At 38.1% G+C, this 17928-nt stretch overlaps 1 long non-coding RNA gene across 1 annotated transcript; it reads left to right on the top strand.

The window, feature by feature from the left end:
• Positions 1-8034: 8034 nt before the first annotated feature.
• LOC139740218 (uncharacterized) lies at positions 8035-9565 on the top strand. Its single transcript, XR_011711551.1, has 3 exons — positions 8035-8125; positions 8578-8724; positions 9472-9565. It is a non-coding gene; the product is annotated as an uncharacterized lncRNA (long non-coding RNA).
• Positions 9566-17928: the final 8363 nt, after the last annotated feature.

Here is a 17928-nt window from a genome sequence, read left to right as displayed (position 1 = left end):
AATGTTATTGTAATTTCCATTAGGCTGAAGTAGCAGTTGTTGTAGTAATCGTAGTAGTGGTAATAATGATGATGATGATCATAATAATAATAAAAACAATAATGATGATAATAATGATAATAATAATAATAATAATAATGATAAAAATATTAATGATAATGATAATAAGAACTTATGCTATATAGTCAGTGGTGACGGGTGATGTTCGTTATTCCGAAGAATAGTTATTCCGAAGATTCGTTCATCCGAAATACACAAATTATTTTCTACACCTAGTGGTTCGTTAATTTGAAAATGAAATAGGATTCGTTATTCCGAAGGTTCGCTGATCCGAAAATGAAATAGGGTTCGTAACGAACCTTCGGAATAACGAGGTTTGTTTCATTTTCGGATTGACGAACCTTCGGAATAACGAACCTTATTTCATTTTCGGATTAATTAAACTTCAGAATAACAAACCTTATTACATTTTCGGATTAACGAACCTTCGGCATAACGAATCTTCGGAATAACGAACTGTAACCTTTGGTGACAATGGTCGCCATCTTGCTCTGTTCATTTTCCTTAATATTCATCCTTGTGCATCGATTGATAGTGGCGGCCATAAAAGGAAGAAAATTCCAATTGTTTCATTGGTTTCTTTTCTTGATTTATTTCAATACAGTTAAAAAAAGACACAATCACTCTCAGGGTTGTTTTTTCAGTGAATCCTTATATCAGTTTACAGCATAAACAAATACATAGCACAGTACAAAAATATAACATTCCCAACAAGCGAGAGAACATACTGATATTAAGAAAAAGCAGCAAAAATTAACTTCAAAATTAACAGAGATGTGTGCAGAATGAAGAAAAAAAGGAACATCATTATAATCGCATTATCATAGCTTTATTATGTTTATTTCATGAAATCACATAAATAGACATGAGCATATATTACAAAAAAACCATATTTAAATGAAAGATTATTTCTGTTTTACACAAACTTCAATTTTCCTAATTTAAACTGACTTTCGAATACGACGTGATCAGTCTTTGTAAAATATCGATTTTGCTAGGTTTCACATTTGATAGTGATTGGAGAATTGTCTAGATTGTGACGCTACATACACCTTACGATTATGTTGTTTCCCTCGGAATTAGTGTTTGACTCCAAAGTGGATATTGTGGATTCATTCTTCTCAGAATGGGTAAGGGTCAAGGTGATTGGTGAGCATTACTGTGTATTGTAATGAGAGACAGATTGATGTTATTGGAAACCTCATATTTTGTAAACCAAATTTTGCTCATGTTTGTGCTGTGTTGGTTTATCTTGAATGTATTATTATCCGCACACATCCACTCAACCTGTCAATCCGCCAGCTGTGTATCTAATGTGTGATTATGAGGGATCCTTCTCACCCAATAAAGAACGTGCGAACGTGATTGTTATGTTCAGTGTAATTATCTATCTCTAGGTTTGAACCAGAATTAAAGGCAGAGGCTCTTGATATAATTACGTTGATGGGTTATGGATGACTGACTGGCATTGGGAGTCAACATCTGTAGAGACAGACCTTGCATGGCCTTATAGTGCAGTCATGCACGTCATATTAAAAGTCGATTTCGTATTACATATCGATAACATTGGCTGCAATGGTATAATGCCAAATTGGCACAAACAACTGCAATTTCTTATTCATATCATATACAGAAATAACAAAATATGAAAATAAACAAACAGAAATCTTGCCTTAAAACCACCCAAAATAAAATGGAACAAATGTTAATTGTGGTATAATTATTTTGGTGTGGGAATATATCTTTACCTGTACTAGCTAGTGGGGGCGCGGTGGTATAGTGGATAAGACGACCGACTCCCAATCGGAGGACCTGAGTTCGATTCTGCTCAGTGCTTACGTCAGTGGACATGGACAAGATACCTGTCCTAACCATGGTCCCTCTCGACCCAGGTGTATGAATAGTACATGACAGCACTAGGGCACTAGGGAAGTAACAGTGGATGGGCCCTCTGGTAGAGTAGGGCAATACTAAAGAGGTTACCCTTGATGGATAAGATATTATTCTTACAAAAAAAAAGGGGGGGTTCGTTATATTCACATGTCATTTCTAAGGGTTTCTATTCCGAAACACACAAAGTGCGTAGGATGCATCTTTCCCGTAATATTTCAGCCAAAGACATTCTATGATGTAACATTTTCCCCTGATTTCTTTGTTCACTCTTGACATTTGTAACATTGACAACTTTCCCCTGACATTTTTACTCATTACATTCTTACAGCTGACAAGTTTTACCCAGAACAGATTTTGCGCAACGTAAGATAATTAAAGTTTGCCAACAATCTTGATATATCAGCAGTTCAGGGCAAGTACTGAATGAGTCACTAATACGTTCGTGCATGATGACTTCGCAGCCAATTAGAAGGCACTAGGATATTCAAAGACTGCTACGTTTATTTGCTTGACCTACTGGTAATATAACTGCCATTGTTTTCGTTACTATTTTGATGGATTTAGAAATTTCCTTTCTGATTACAATCGAGATTATGATACCTTGATCTTGACTTTCGGTGATAGAAAGGATTTAGAAACTAGACATCTTTTCTTCTTTCTTTTTTTGGCTATAAATATGTTCTTAACTTTCCTCTAGAGTAAAGTCAGTAGGGCGACTCTATTAATCTTATTAAAAAGAGTAAACAAACAAATGTCCAATCTATAACTTTTCAGGACCATTTAACGGGGTTTGAACCCTGACACTCCAATAGTGGTATTCATGCTTCTTAATGAAAAGACAGAAAAAAATGTGAGGATGAACGATATACTGAATACGGATATAAGTGAAGCACGTATTAATATCATTTGACCTGGGTGTAGTCTGTTCAATAAATGTCTCCTTTTTTTAGGGGGGGGGGGGGGAGGCGGGGAATGGCAGGCCACCGTATCCCCAAAAGAAACAATGTTAATTTCAATGTGCATTCTTTACCGAAATTTAATGCAAGCAAAGAAGTTCGATTAATGCACAACTTAATCTATGACTTACATTTATTGCAACATTTCACATACAATATTGCATACAGCACAATAGAACCTCTGCAATGTTTTCATACCGAATACAAGGTGAAGAGTAAAGTTCATGTACAACGGTTCTAGAATCTTACTTCTCGAAGATCAAATGGCAGTAATCATCTTCATGAAAATACTTGAAAATCATTGAAGGGATTGCATAGCTTTGAGTAAGATAGTGCTTTATGTTTCCAACCTCTTAGGTGAGATAATGAAAAACATGAAAGTGCACACAGAGGAATTCAAAGTTTATTTGATGAGAACTGGTTTTGAAATGGTTAACATATCCCAAAACAAAGAGGTGCTGATAAAGGGGGGACCCATCACCTTTTAGTTTGTCTACTTTGTTCTACTTTTTTTTTGATAACTCACAAATTTCGAGACCAATATTTATCAAATAAACTTTGAATTCCTCTGAGAATTGACTTCTCTGACAGATGTCATATTTTCCTTAATGTCTAATCATCTCGCACAAAATTGAATCGTGACTCTCCATCTCAACCAAAAGTATACAATCAATCTTACGTGACCACACTTTATCATGCTTGTGGAAAAGAAATATGAAAAGTTATCGTCTACATCAAGCAAGGTCGACTTATCTTCTAATATCTATGTTTAAAAGAATATGTGAAATTCTAACGACATTTCCTACGATTGCATTTTTGCGGTAGAAAGTCAACTTCTGCAATGGCAGTATACTATGACATGAAGATCATCTCCAACGCTTTAGGCCTCTCCAAATATAGTGGCTACCTCAAAATTACTTCCTCGTCAATTAAAAGGAACAAAGATATGCAAATCCACATGTATGAGGCATTTTGTTCCTCGATTCTTGTAGACATTTATATTTGCAACTAACCTGACACGAGGTATAAAGATGTTTTCACTTAAAACAAAGTAAACTGTGATATTGTCCGAAGTTGTTTATCATTCTGAAAATACCATAACAAACTTGGTAAGTTTTCGCTCTGGTTACAGAGAGTATCACAGCTACATATACTACGTTTGGATCGGAATCTAGTGACACGAGTAGGCAAACGTCTTATTCACTGTTGAAGGAAATAAAGTCAAATTCATCATTGTTCATGTTTTCGTAGGACTTTGCAATGTATTATTTAATTACAGTTAACCTCTTTCTACATTACGATCACTGCACGATACAGGACTTCGGATTGAATCTAGCAAATGGTACCGTTGCAATGTGTGGTGATACCCATTCAAACGAGCAATCTATGTTACAAAGGTACAGATTGAATCTAAATAGTAATTTTGACTATTCATGCTATTCTAGATATTCATGTTTACAACAATATTTGTAACAAGTTGGCTACTATATACAACCATTGCGTCACCAGCGTTATTGTTACCACCTGTCAGCTGCCTGTGACTAGTACCTTATCTCTTCCTTCATTGTTAATGCAGTTGCTTTTTCTAGATAATTGCGCTGCAAGGGCTTGCTGCCTAAAAATAGATAATTAATTATGAAAAGCGTTGTAAACACACTATAAAAGAGAGAAATTATAAGATAAGAGCACTTCAAACTTGATACTTTACTTCAATTACTCAGTACTCATTATATGTATCATTACCACAGGTCCCTATTACTGTCGTTTCAATACCCTGCCCAGTTCTCATTATCTTGTTTACGTTGTTTCTGTCACTACAGTAGAAGGAAAATGAGACGTGTGTCTATACTATGTTCTGGTCAGAAATAGAAATAAAGTTGAATTTTGAACTGAGCTTGACAGTACTGATAGTCCGTTTTATTGTTGTTTTCAGAGGGTAACTTATTTGTCATAAGTTAAATTTTGAATTCTAATGTCTAACTTGGGAAAGAAATGTAGCATGGAGAACAGTGTCGTCACTCTTCACAGAATGAGTGAAACTTCCAGTATCCATCCGAGCCCCATCCTGTCCAGATACCAATGTAGTTGACATCCAGTGGTTGCGGGTCGGTCCATTCAAGGAGAGGAGTCTCGTTACCATGCCTACCCATCTTAAAGTGATCCCCAACAAAAGTCAGCCAAAAGCGATCGTACGTCGAGTTGCCAGACAGGACCGGTCCAACGGTGTAAACTTCAGCTACTCTTTGGCACTTCCCCGCCTGCAGGGCATTGTCACAGTATCTCTCGACTTGCACTCGAGTGTTTTGAATCGCACCTAAAACTACTCATGAATATTTGGGGTTAGGAGAAGGGGGGAGTGAAAGAGGAGAACAATTACGCATTTTAACAACACAGGGGAGATTCACAAAAATATGACAAATAGTACGCTGAACGTTGCTAACCAAATAATCTTTCATAACGATTATTACATGGATGAAGGGACACTCAAATTTAAGGATATACCACTCTCATTGTTATTACAAACAAAAAACAAAACAAAATGTTAAATTGACCAGCTGAGGCCGGGTTAATATTATAGATTATACTCGGGACTCGTCCTCAATGGGTTAAAGCTTAATGGTAAAGGACTGGTTTTCTATATCCCTTGACTTTATGTCATATAAACAAATCACAATAGAAGAAGGCAGAAATGTGTTTAGTTTTGTTCTTTTTTTAAAATACTATGCGCTGGCATCAGCACTTCACTTTTTAATGTTTCACTGGATACAGGACAAAACCAGAACGACTGATTTTTTTTTTTCATTCTCCTCGCCTAAATTTACTACAACGTATATTATCTAGTCTAGCAGCCAGAAAGGGTCCCTATGCACCTCCCCTCCCCCCCCCCCCCCCCAAAAAAAAATCTATGGTATGTTCGAAGATTGTCAGAACCTGTATTTTCCGAATCCGGTTGTCACCAGCGGAAAAAAAAAGGTTGCGCGCGCGTCTAATTTGTATATTTCTAAGATGGCCGTCGCCCGTTGCTAGGAGACGGATTATTTTTGAATTAATTTAGTTAAGAATATCAAACTACCATAAAAATGGTATCATTTTGAAGAGAAATAAATTTCCTACAAGTTGATACAAGACTTGATGGGTTAAATGTTATACAAATGATGCACAGGATAGAGTGCGTTAGTGTAGGCGTAATGTGCACTCGAGGGTATTTACAATTGTGAAACATGCACGAGGCGAAGCCGAGTGCATGTTGCACTACATTGTACTCTCTAAAAAATTTCGAGTGAATAATTCACTCCTCGCAAGGAGTGAATAAAATTTCACTCGATTAAGAGTGACTTTCACTCGTTGTCGAGTGAATTTCACTCTTGTAACGAGTGAAATTTGTGTGAAACCTATTTGCCGAGTGAATTCCGAGTGAAAATTAAGCCGAGTGAATTCCGAGTGAATACATAATTAAACGCATTTGGCTAGGCCAATAGGAATTGAGAATTCCCTTGTCATGTGTTTACTCTAAGCCAATCACCAGCCGCAATTTCCCCTGGCTTGGGCGCGGGCATGGTTTACCTGAAGAGCGACGCGTCGCCTGTGCGTGGACTGTGTGCAATTGCGTGCTGTGTGCTAGCTGTGCGTGTATTATGCATAGGATCACAAATTTACGTGCGTGTGGTATTCGTGAGAATCAGAGCCTAGCTGGATGTCGTGATGAACGTGAGAAAATTTCTGTCTTCAAATTGAGTGGGGCGGAGATATCATTCACATTTTTGAAGGTAAGCAAACCATAAAAGATCGATCTAATTATAACTTGTTGAGTTTTTCCAGTATTACGGGCTAGTCTAACGTTATACCTCTCCGTAAACGAACATGTAAGTTACCTTACGAATAACCCCGGGCCCGGGGCTTTCCTTTATGTACACAGTTAGCTATGGGGCTGGTCGAAGAACACCTTACGAACAGCTAGTTGTAGAATCCGAGGCCGAAACTCAACTGGTGGGTGTTGGGATGTAATAATACGTTGAGTCTTTAATTGTACACGTTGGTATCTAGGGCTTGAACTATTCGCGGACTATGTAAAGTCTAACTTTTTTAGAAACTAATTTTCAAACAAAATAGACCAGTTAATTTGAGTTCTGATTTCAAAAAAAAAAATGAGTGATGAGTGAAACGTTGGTCGTTAGTCATTGAATTGACATTGTACAAGCATACTCATCACACAGAGATTAATGTAGTCGAGTGTAGATAAAGATAGAACTTATAAATACTATAACTGTTACTAAGCTGTGCTAAAGCAAGCGCCTAGCGCTAGACACGTACTCTACATTGCTATTGTTGAGTTGACAGCCGAATCACTGACACTGTGTTGCCAGATGAGATGGTGATCTCGATCAGTACGGTAATGAAAAATGGTGAAAATTGGTGATTTATGATTATTGTTCATTATATACACTGTATGTAGTAAAAAGGACTTTTATTTGCCACTACATTCGAGTATCCAAACAGCTGGGAGAATATACTAGTACCATGCCGTACACTCCCACGTCATGTGTGGTGATCATCTACTACTGTACTACTAGGTAAGAAGTACGATGCGTGTACTGTTCGTGTTAAGTGTTGGTCCACTGTGACATCACACTTCTAGCTGAAGATCAGCGTGCTCATCACACGTCATGGAGATCGATCCCCCTTGTAGCAGACGATGACGGGTACTATGTTTCAACATTGTTTTTTATGAAAGTTACAGGTGACCTTACTAGGTATTGAAATTTGGCAGAGATCATCTTTGGGTCTTTCTAACGTTAAATATGCTGATGTAGCTAAAAAAGTAATTAGGCCTACTAGCTTTTGTATTGGTGCTCACTTAGTATTTGTGTGGACAAAACAACTGCATATTGTCTTGTGGAAATGATCGAGTTCTAAATCCATGTCTGAACCTTGTGTTTTCATACTTTCCTCCAGCTTTAGATACATGACAGCTCTTTGGGAGTGGTGGTGATTTAAAGGAACTCGGTGTAGGGGTCATCATTTGGAGCACAAAGACGGATATTGATAGCTGTACAGTCTCTGTCACACGAAGAGGGTGCAGATCACCAGATTGCAAAGTACCAGATGTGGTCAACGACTACAACCGTTGAATTCAGGGTTGACGAATGCTGGAAACACCGGGCCAACATCAGCGAAGGAGCCTCTGAGATATGGACTTCCATTGCACTAACCCTGCTGTAAGCTATTCTGTTGTTTTTCACGATGATTAATGAAGGGAGACTAGTTTGAAATTGATTGACATTTATTTTACATTCTAGAGTCTCAGTAATTACATAAGAGGCTACATTAAGAGACTGAATGCTTGGTTGGTTTTATTTTGTTTGAAGAAATAATTTTCAAGATACTTCATGGAGCAGTTTTGGAGCTGTCCTTCCCTCTGAAAATGGATTTCTTGACAGGTTAGTACTTGTATTTAAGAAAAAATGTGTACTGGGTACTTGCCGTATCGACAGAAGTGAAAACCATGTTATGGTCAGTCTTGAGTTGTGTAAGTAGAGCTGTTGCTTATGTCAAATATGTATGTTGAATGATTTTGCACTTCAAGTTTATAGTGTAAACTAGAGGGACCTACTATACTCATGCCATTTGTATGATTCATAAAACCATTAAATTTTACTTATTTGCCCAGGAATTCAACACACACACATCACTTCAAGGGGGAGGAGATACTTCAAAAGCTGAGGGAAGGAGTTCTGACTGTTCCGAGGAGACATCTGCACATCCAGATCATTGTAGCATATTTATTGTTGAAAATGGAAGCAGAAAACTGTACAGCGTAAGTTTAATTATTTAAGATATTATTATTATAATTATTGAAAATTGGTCTGGAATACCAGTTTCCCATTGTCATATCTTGTACTACATTTCCATCCAATATATAACAATGTAATTTGCCTGTTCATTTTTTTTTAATTGTCTTCTCAAGTATAGAGAACAACAGACTAAAATTTGCCCCCCCCCAAAAAAAAAAAAAAAGAAAGAAAGAAAGAAAGAAAGAAAGTAGAAGGGACCGGTAAGTATAACATTGTTAATGAAGTGATGGTTATAGATTTAAGAATAAAGACTGATATACTTGTATGAAACATGTAAACAGAGTTAACGAACAAGACTCCACGCTGACTTATTTTCTTGGTAGCCCCATCAGGCCACATGTATATTGATTTGGTAATAGTCCTAATACTTATGATATGATCATCACAATGATGAATAAAAAAGTTGGAGTTGATGTGCCATGAAGTTCAATGGATAATCACATCTTGTATAAATTTTTCTACTAACTGTGCACATTCACACTTAACCTATCTGCATGAAATTTTCATATGTATTAACTGATATCTGGCTCAAGTAGCAATAAATGTACTTGAAACAGTGGTACTGAATAGCAATAGAAATTAATGCCAAGAAAAAAACATAAAAATAGTTCAGTCCCTTAAAAGATTAAGATGAGGGCCAAATTTTTGATGTTATATATTTGCGTCGTATAATATGATTAACATTCTTCTTGCTTTCTTTTTAAATTCAGATACCCAAGTAGTGAGCAAAAGACGTTGTAGCCAAGGCAGTTGCAATGCAGTACCCCACTTTGTGAGACGCCACACAAGGTGCAAAAGGACATGTAAGTTTATACTCATAAGTTTATGTGATCTACAACTTTTTTTAGCCCTTTATAGCAGAAAGCTTAAGTGACATACATGGTATCTTATTCATCTAGCTTGCAAAAACTTCAATATTTTCAACTTTTCTCCAGAGCTAGTGGACAGAATTAAGCAGCCAAACTAATAGTTGATCATCCTTGTTTAGTTAGGGGGCAAGGACCCAAAGTTTTTCAGGTCATGGGCATGACCCCCCCCCCCCCCCCCAAAAAAAAAAAAAAAAAAAAAAAATGGCCTTTACAGGGAAATTGCATCTACATGTATTTCTTAATTAAATCATTGTGCAAATATACAGGCAATGTGGGGACTTTTTATAATCTTTGATGTACCTTCTCATAGATGTCTAAAAAGTTTGTGTGCAGATTGGCCTGATTCCATGACTTAGGTTCAATGAACGATAACTTTAACGTAACGTAATGTAACTTGATAACCTCCAACATGCCAGTTGTGCCGTTCATTTATGATAAACCTGTTCTCGTTTTCTTCCATAAGAGTGCCACTACATGTATTTCTACTGCTACCAGATCTTCATCAGTTATAGTCAACTCTGTGCCAAAGTCAAATTTGTTGAGACTCAAGAAAAAACTTTGACTTACAATGCATTCTTATATTTCAGGAGTATACCTGTATGGCAAGGATCATGGATTCACTGAGTATCGTTTGAAGACCTTGAGGAGCTATGACGCCACTCATCACCTCAGGCAGAGAGAGAGAGAGAGAGAGTAGTTGCAGCTCCCACCAAGCCCCTGACCGAGCACCATTCCAACGTAAGATTAGAAGCCCAATGAGAAGAGACAGCTACCATCGGTGTATAGGTCTAAATACCCTTGCACTTTTTCCTCTTTTGAGATACAGTATATGCTCCTCTGACGTTGGAACTTACATTCTTGTTGAAGAGTCAGCCTCATCAGGCTCAGCGGTAGTTTAGCATGAAGCTGTTACCAGGATGTACTGCAGCACTTCAACATAAAAAGTAGAACAGGACTCGCCGATGAAAAGAGCTTCTTAATGCTTTAAATTGTTGATTGTTGTACTAGTAACTGAAAATAGTTTTGACTTATATTGTCAAGAAAAAATCTCCTCTCCATGGCCACATGTTAATCAATACATTCATCTGTGAGGTGTTCCAAGCATATCAAAGAATGTTTGGCTTGGCATTCCGCATGATACGAACCTGGCTGCACTCATGATTAAGCACCCCCTTCTCTCCAGGCAATTCTGACTTGCTTGAATAAAATCTTTTTATGGTCTCATATTCAAGAGAGAAGTTAACTGTTGACAGACACTTGCATGTAATTTTTTCGATCTTATTAATTTTTTTTTTTTTTTTTTGGGGGGGGGGGGGATGCTACAAATAGCAGCTAAATAGTAGAATCTTCCAATGGCCATCCATGCTCTTGGGATGAAGATCATGTCTCCATGTTGTGATTAAGTTACCACATACATTTGTCACCCCTTTGATTAACATTGATGCAGCACAATATGCATGTGCTCAAATTTATTGCATCCATCTTCTTTGGAGTAGGGGGAAAAAATAAACAAAATTGATGGGAATCATTGATCCCTAGGGTTACGGGACCCAGAGTTATTTTGTACATTTTCACCTCTATGTAATTGATGTACTGTACTTTGAAAAACTTGAGGGTAGAAGCTCAACTGGTTCAACTTCTTTTTCCACAAAACATCTGCAGCCCATCATTGATAAATATATGGCGTTAGAGTAGATGGAGCCAAATAGATTAGTTCACTAATGTGCCAAGTCAAACTTATGGATAATTCTTCCCTTGACCTCGTAACAAATTATTAAGATAACCTGCAACTGACAATCATATTTTGATGTGGGTAATTCCATGAAGTTGGGGCAGTGTCCATGTAGCATCATGACATTTAAAAAATACATTTCAGCATAACTCAATATTAATTATGCTGTACATTTTTTGTTTGTAGGCTTTGCATTTGCATTGAGGCCACACATTTTCCTGGAAATTTTGTGCCATTCCGACTCGATTTTGATGAAGTTATTAAACAATATGAAACAGTGTCCTGTAGCATCGTGATATTTTAAAATTTGGTCCTAAGAGACAAATCATGGCAATTAGCTTGACCAAAATTTGATGCAATATGCATTTACAAGATATGAATGAGATAGCTAAATATCTCAAATTTGCTGTACACAGTTTGAATTTTAAAAGAAAATCACAAAATGTATCATGATGCTATGCGGTGTCCTTTTTTGCAACATTTGGTGGCCACCGCTGAGCATAGTGACACATTGTGTAATTTTCTTGTAAAAGTAAAACGGTGGAAAGGAGGGTTAAGATATTTAGCTGTCTGACTAATCTAGTAATTATGCATATATCAAATTTTGGTCAAGCTAATTGCATTCATTTGTCTTTTAGGATCAGATTTTAACTATCACGATGCTACATGGACGCGTCACGATGCTACAGGACACCGTTACATATCGCTTTAATAACTTCATCAAAATTGAGTCTGAATGGCACAAAATTTCCAGGAAAATGTATAGTCTCAATACAAATGTAAAGCCTATAAACAATATATGTATAGCATAATTAGTATTGAGTTATGCTAAAATGTAACACTTTGTGCCCCAACTTCACAGAATTACTCTATAGAGTGTTTGCAGTGATGTCACAATTGCCCACCATAATGAAGTCAATTGCCTAAACTGACTAGAAATCAAGCCTGCATACAAAAGCTGCAGCAATGTTTACTTCAGGGAAACCTAAGGCAAAAGAACACCTTTGTTAGAGAGGCATGCATGAGTGAATATTGATCGCCTTTGCTATGGAAGCCACCATTATGGTGGCCAACATGACGTCACATGAAATCACTCTATAAGAAATTCAGTTTGCATGCATTAGTTGTTGCTACATCTGGCAAAACTCAGAAGGATTACAAGTGTTCAATATTGTACAATGATGCCTTATGTAAGTGAAGAAGATCAATGATATGATGCATGTTGTGTCAACTGTATTGATTGCAATTCTTTTTCCATAAATAGTAGGCCCGGTTGAGGGGGGGGGGGGCTACGAGCCCTCCTCCCCCTTTGACATTCCATGCCAAATTTCATGAAGGCATGATTATTTTGGGGGGTTATTGATTGTAATCAATAACATAAATATTTTCATGCTGGACGTGTCGCTGACAAATTTCATTGAAAAGGCAGTGAAAATCAAAAAGTAAAAAACAGAGAAATACATGAGTAAATAGAAAAAATAGATACTTCAGAATTTTTTGATGGCACATTTTTTTTCTCTTACATTTGCTATGGACACTAAAAAGAATATTTACACCAAAAAAAAATGTGCCTATTTGGAACTTTACAGCAAATGGTCTGATTCATGCTCAAATTAGCATAATTTAGCCAAGTGACTTTTTTTTTTGAAAATCAATATTACCGTTTTATAAATTGTGTCACAGGCAATTTGTGTGTGGATTTTGTAATGATCGCACAGTTGATGGCTGAGGTCTGGGGGGGGGGGGGGTTCCAGGGAGGCCCCCCTCTGGCTCTATCATCTACATAAATACCCCACCTAAAGACTTAAAGTCAAGACCATGCTTCTCTGATCGAGTATGTTTAGGTGTTTGTACAATGTACTTGTAGAGCATCACTGTGTTACATGACAGAGGATCCAAACTTGATTAACCATGCAGTATTGAAAATTTCTGTATTTTTGTCAATTTTTCAAAGCAATCACAATTCCTACTACATGTGTAATTGTTTTTGTATTATATTATAGATAATGGTGACTATACTTTGCAAGTCTTTTGTAGCTTATCATTGAACATGCCATATTCACTTGTAGTCGAAAATTAAACATGTTCAGGAAGTTTACTTGTAAAATTTGTCACTTTTGCACAAACTTTATGAATTTGGCATATTTTCAGGGAAATGTGTGATGTTAATATTTCAAGAGTTTGTTCACAAAAACTGATAAGTCCATTTTTTGAGATTTTGAAGTACAGTCTCTGTCAGAAAGTACAAAATAATACATTTTAAATGATATATTGGTCACTACATATAAAGGTACATTTTTGAAGTTATGATTAAAAGAAGCAAACATTTTCTTATTATTCTCTACATTTTTCTTGACCTTAAATCACAAATATCTCCATTTGGCACATATGGACTTATCAGTTTTTGCAAACAAACTCTTCATTTGTAGAGCTTTGGGAATGACAGCTAGAATAGCATATTTACAGGGACTTTGTGATGATTATGGTGACAGTTGTTCTTAAATGATAACAATATGTAAAATTATTATTGGCCACATAATTCATGGAAAACCAGATACTCGGCACATGAAGACTGTTTGTAATGGTGTACTGCTCTGTAGTTGAAGTGTAGATATTTCAAGAGGTATATTCCTTTCTTTTTTTCAGGTGATCCAGTGGACATCACACATTTATGAAATATAGAGAATCAGCTCATAAAAAAAGCATAACATGCGTAGCATTTAGTACATTATCTTCTTATATCCCCCTCAATGCTACTTAAAGAAAGAATAAATTAATAAGAAAGAATGAAACTACAGCCATTTGGATTACTAGCTTATATTTATTCAGTTTCATGTATTGATCCAGCTCGGGTAGGAATGACTTTCAAAACTGGAACACAAAGTTGGCAATGCACTGGGCTACCAGTGGTGGATGGTTTGCTTCAAAATACATGCATTAATATTAACAAATATCTATATTATGAACGTTACTTTTTGTTTTTGTTTGTATTAGTTTGATTGGTATTCATTATCCAGAAATGGCTCCAGACCACCCACATTATTCCCAAATCCATCACCATATTGTCACTTTTTCTTCCAGGGTTGAATAACGAGTGCACTGAGTGCTGTGATAGAGATGTGTGCTCATATAGAGTGTAATTCCGTTTGGGATTGAAAAAAGAATGAAAAAGGAGTGAAAAACCTCTGGAGTAACAAAAGAAGAGGGAAATACAATAGGAGTGAATTGAGAGTGAGAAAGGAGTGAATATCCAAGCAGAAATATTTCCGTCTTTTTTCACTCCTGGAGTGAAAAAGGAGTGAATATCCAACCAGAAATATTTCCGTCTTTTTTCACTCCGGAGTGAAAAACGACTGACAAAAGAGTGAAATACGACAGGAGTGAATTTAGAGTGAGAAAGGAGTGAACATCCCACCAAAAAAATTTCCGTCTTTTTTCACTCTCTTTTGGAGTGAAATTTCTGTTCACTCGAAATTCACTCCACTTCTAGTGATCCTTGACGTCACTACCAAGGGGAGTGAAAATCGAGTGAAAATTCACTCTTTCTTTTTTAGAGAGTAAATACCCGAGAGTGAGCTACGCCTCCACTAACGCCACAAAATAATCCTGTGCATCATTTGTTTTATAAAATGGGTCGAAAATTCGAAAACTAACAGCATTTTTCAGCGTTTTTCACGTACCTTTGTGGGTCAAGACATCCGCGAAGATGTTCGTCCCAAACATTTACGCACGTCGCACTCGGAAATCCCGCACATACAGTATAAGTATAATGGGGGGTTGGGTTTCCGGACACTTAAGTTCCCGCATGAAAACTTTACCTTAAAGTCTGCCTTGAAAACGCATTTGTTTACAGTGTAAGCAAAATGAAGCTCGGTACCATCACTGTAATTGGAATTATATGTTCTTGTTACAATTTTTTCATTTTTTGAGTGCATAGGGACATTATCACTATGTGTTATGCGCTATATAAGCACTGTCAACTATTGTTATTATTATTATTATTAAAGACTTGATATAGACTCCTCATATAGGCCTACTAGACAACATACTCTGAAAACGGCGTGAGAATTAACCTGCTAAATCGTTGCATTTGCCCTTCAAAGTGACTCCATGTACGCGTCCGGTCCTACAACGCTTGGTCTACTGTACTGTACAAAGTGTACGTATAGTAGAGTATACGTACGCCACACTAGTTATGCACAAGGGAAGAAAGGCCGGCCGGCCGGCAGCCCGAACTAGAAGTTGTTTACAGGATTGACAGCGCGTTATATGCATGCAATTCAAAGGAGCCGCCGCGCGCACAGACGATCGGCAATAGGATTTAACATGGAGTACTAGTGCAATGGGACTAGAATAAAGGAAGCACACGTGACTCATTTCATCGCTTCCTATTGGCTACATTCTTGAACCCATTTTATAACATGAAATATTTCAGGAAGGAATTATGATTTTTAACATTTTCCCCAAAAAATTCGGAATTTGGTAATAATGTTCTTTTCAATACATTTAATATACGTTTTCAAATAACATTTGAATTTTCCTAAAATTATTCCCAATTCACAATTGCGTAGGTTCTGTTTGTGGGGTTTGTTGGAGATCACTGCTATCTCTTGATCGAATCTCATCGAAATCGGTGAAGTAAGAAAGAAAAATTACACTTTCTATTCCTGATATGAAATAAAAATATTTTTTTCTATTCTGTGTTACCAAACTCAATCCATTCAGCTTCCCATATCATCAGTTTCTTGTCTTTTTAGATTCCCTTCAAGAACGTGGAATTAATCACAACTTATATGGCATTAAAAAGTTAAAGAAAAATTGGATTTGATAGTTTTCTCTTATTGAAAGATTTAAGTGAAAAAAAAATCTTATGCTTCGTCTTCTTGCTTCTTCTTCTTTGGGGCTCAAGTTGTCGACCTCCACGTGGTGAGCCCTGGAAAGTGATTCATCAGGCGAACGACAACAACCAGAGTCAGCTGCAGCAACTACAGCAGCAGCTAGCCTCAATCCCAATCTACTCACTGTTACAGCACTACTTATCGGCACTTTCAGAAAATGCAGCCTGACACCAACCCGGAACACGTGCCCTTGTCAAGGCAGGCAACGTCAGATGCCATACGGGGCGGAGTCACCGTGCTACAACTGAACGTGGAAGGCCTCACCAAGGCCAAGATCTCCCTCATTGAACACATATCACAGACACACAAACCCACTACCGTCCTCCTCTAAGAGACTAACATAAAGGACATCACCCGTCTGAAGATCCCTGGATTTACTCTAGCGGCACACACCGCGAGCAATATCCATGGGATTGCCACCTTCATTAGCGACACAGCAAAATGGAGAGCAATTGCCACCTCCTCTGTGGATCCTAGCATAGAATGGGCAGCAACTTAAATAGAAGGTGTTACTGTTACCAACATATACAAGCCTCCTACATCTCGATTATATGTAGACTCCATCCCAGCATTTAAATCTCCTTGCATCTACTCCGGAGATGTCAACTGCCGCAGCACTACATGGGGATACACATCATCAAACCCAGATGGTGCTGCCCTCGAGGACTGATCATCTGCAACCGGTGTGCAACTTTTGTATGATCCCAAACAGCCAGGTAGCTTCCGCTCTGGCAGATGGAACACTACCTCCAACCCAGACCTTGCATTTGCAAATTTGAACGACCCGCACCCAACCGCATTGTTCTAGACCCCTTCCCCAGGTCAAAACATAGACCCTCACTGATAATGCCAGACAACCCAATAGAGCCGGTTTCCACCAAACCAGTGAAGAGATGGAACTTCCGTAAGGCTAAGTGGGACCAGTTCACAGAGATCGTGGACTCAGGCACTGAATGCCTCCCCCTCCATCCTCTGCCAACGTAGATTATGCCTATTCTGCTTTGTGCAAACTCCTGATCCGGGCAGCCAAGAGCACCATCCCACGCGGCCGCCGCCGCCAATACATTCCAGCCTGGGACGAAGAGTGTGACTGACACTACAACAAGTTCTTGCATGCCGAATCCAGTGAAGAGGCAGCTACCCAGGCATCACATCTAACAGACTGCCTAGACCAGAAACGCAGAGAGAGATGGGAGGAGACAGTCACAGGCATCGACTTCACACACTCCAGCAGACAGGCTTGGAAAAACCTTCAACTGTCTCACTGGTAGAAGCTCTAGAACATCCCAATGCCCAGTGACGGCCAACGCGATCGCTGAACAGCTCCTTGCAAATGGCCGATTCAAGAACGCAAACAAAGATCACTCCCGCCTCACTAAACAAGAGACTACCAAGTTGTGGCAAGCTCCAGGAGTAGACGGCCATCTATATCAGCCCTTCTCTTCTGATGAACTTGCCTCTGCCATCAGACAACTGAAGAGTGGTAAGGCCCAAGGACCCGATAACATTCCACCTGAGCTCTTGCTGCACTGTGGCCCTAAATGCCTAGGATGGCTTCGAGACTTCTACTCTTCTTGCCTCCTCCGCCAGTCCATCCCTAAGATCTGGCGGAAAGCAACTGTCATTGCATTACCAAAGCCCAACAAACCCACAGATGTTCCAAAGAAC

The sequence above is a fragment of the Diadema antillarum genome, unplaced genomic scaffold, assembly GCF_040938485.1.
Source record: "Diadema antillarum isolate AM-2024a unplaced genomic scaffold, OU_Dant_1.0 seq00000842_RagTag, whole genome shotgun sequence".
In the NCBI taxonomy this organism is placed as follows: domain Eukaryota; kingdom Metazoa; phylum Echinodermata; class Echinoidea; order Diadematoida; family Diadematidae; genus Diadema; species Diadema antillarum.
Note: the sequence above shows the minus strand (reverse complement) of the source record. Positions and strands in the feature narration are given on the sequence as shown.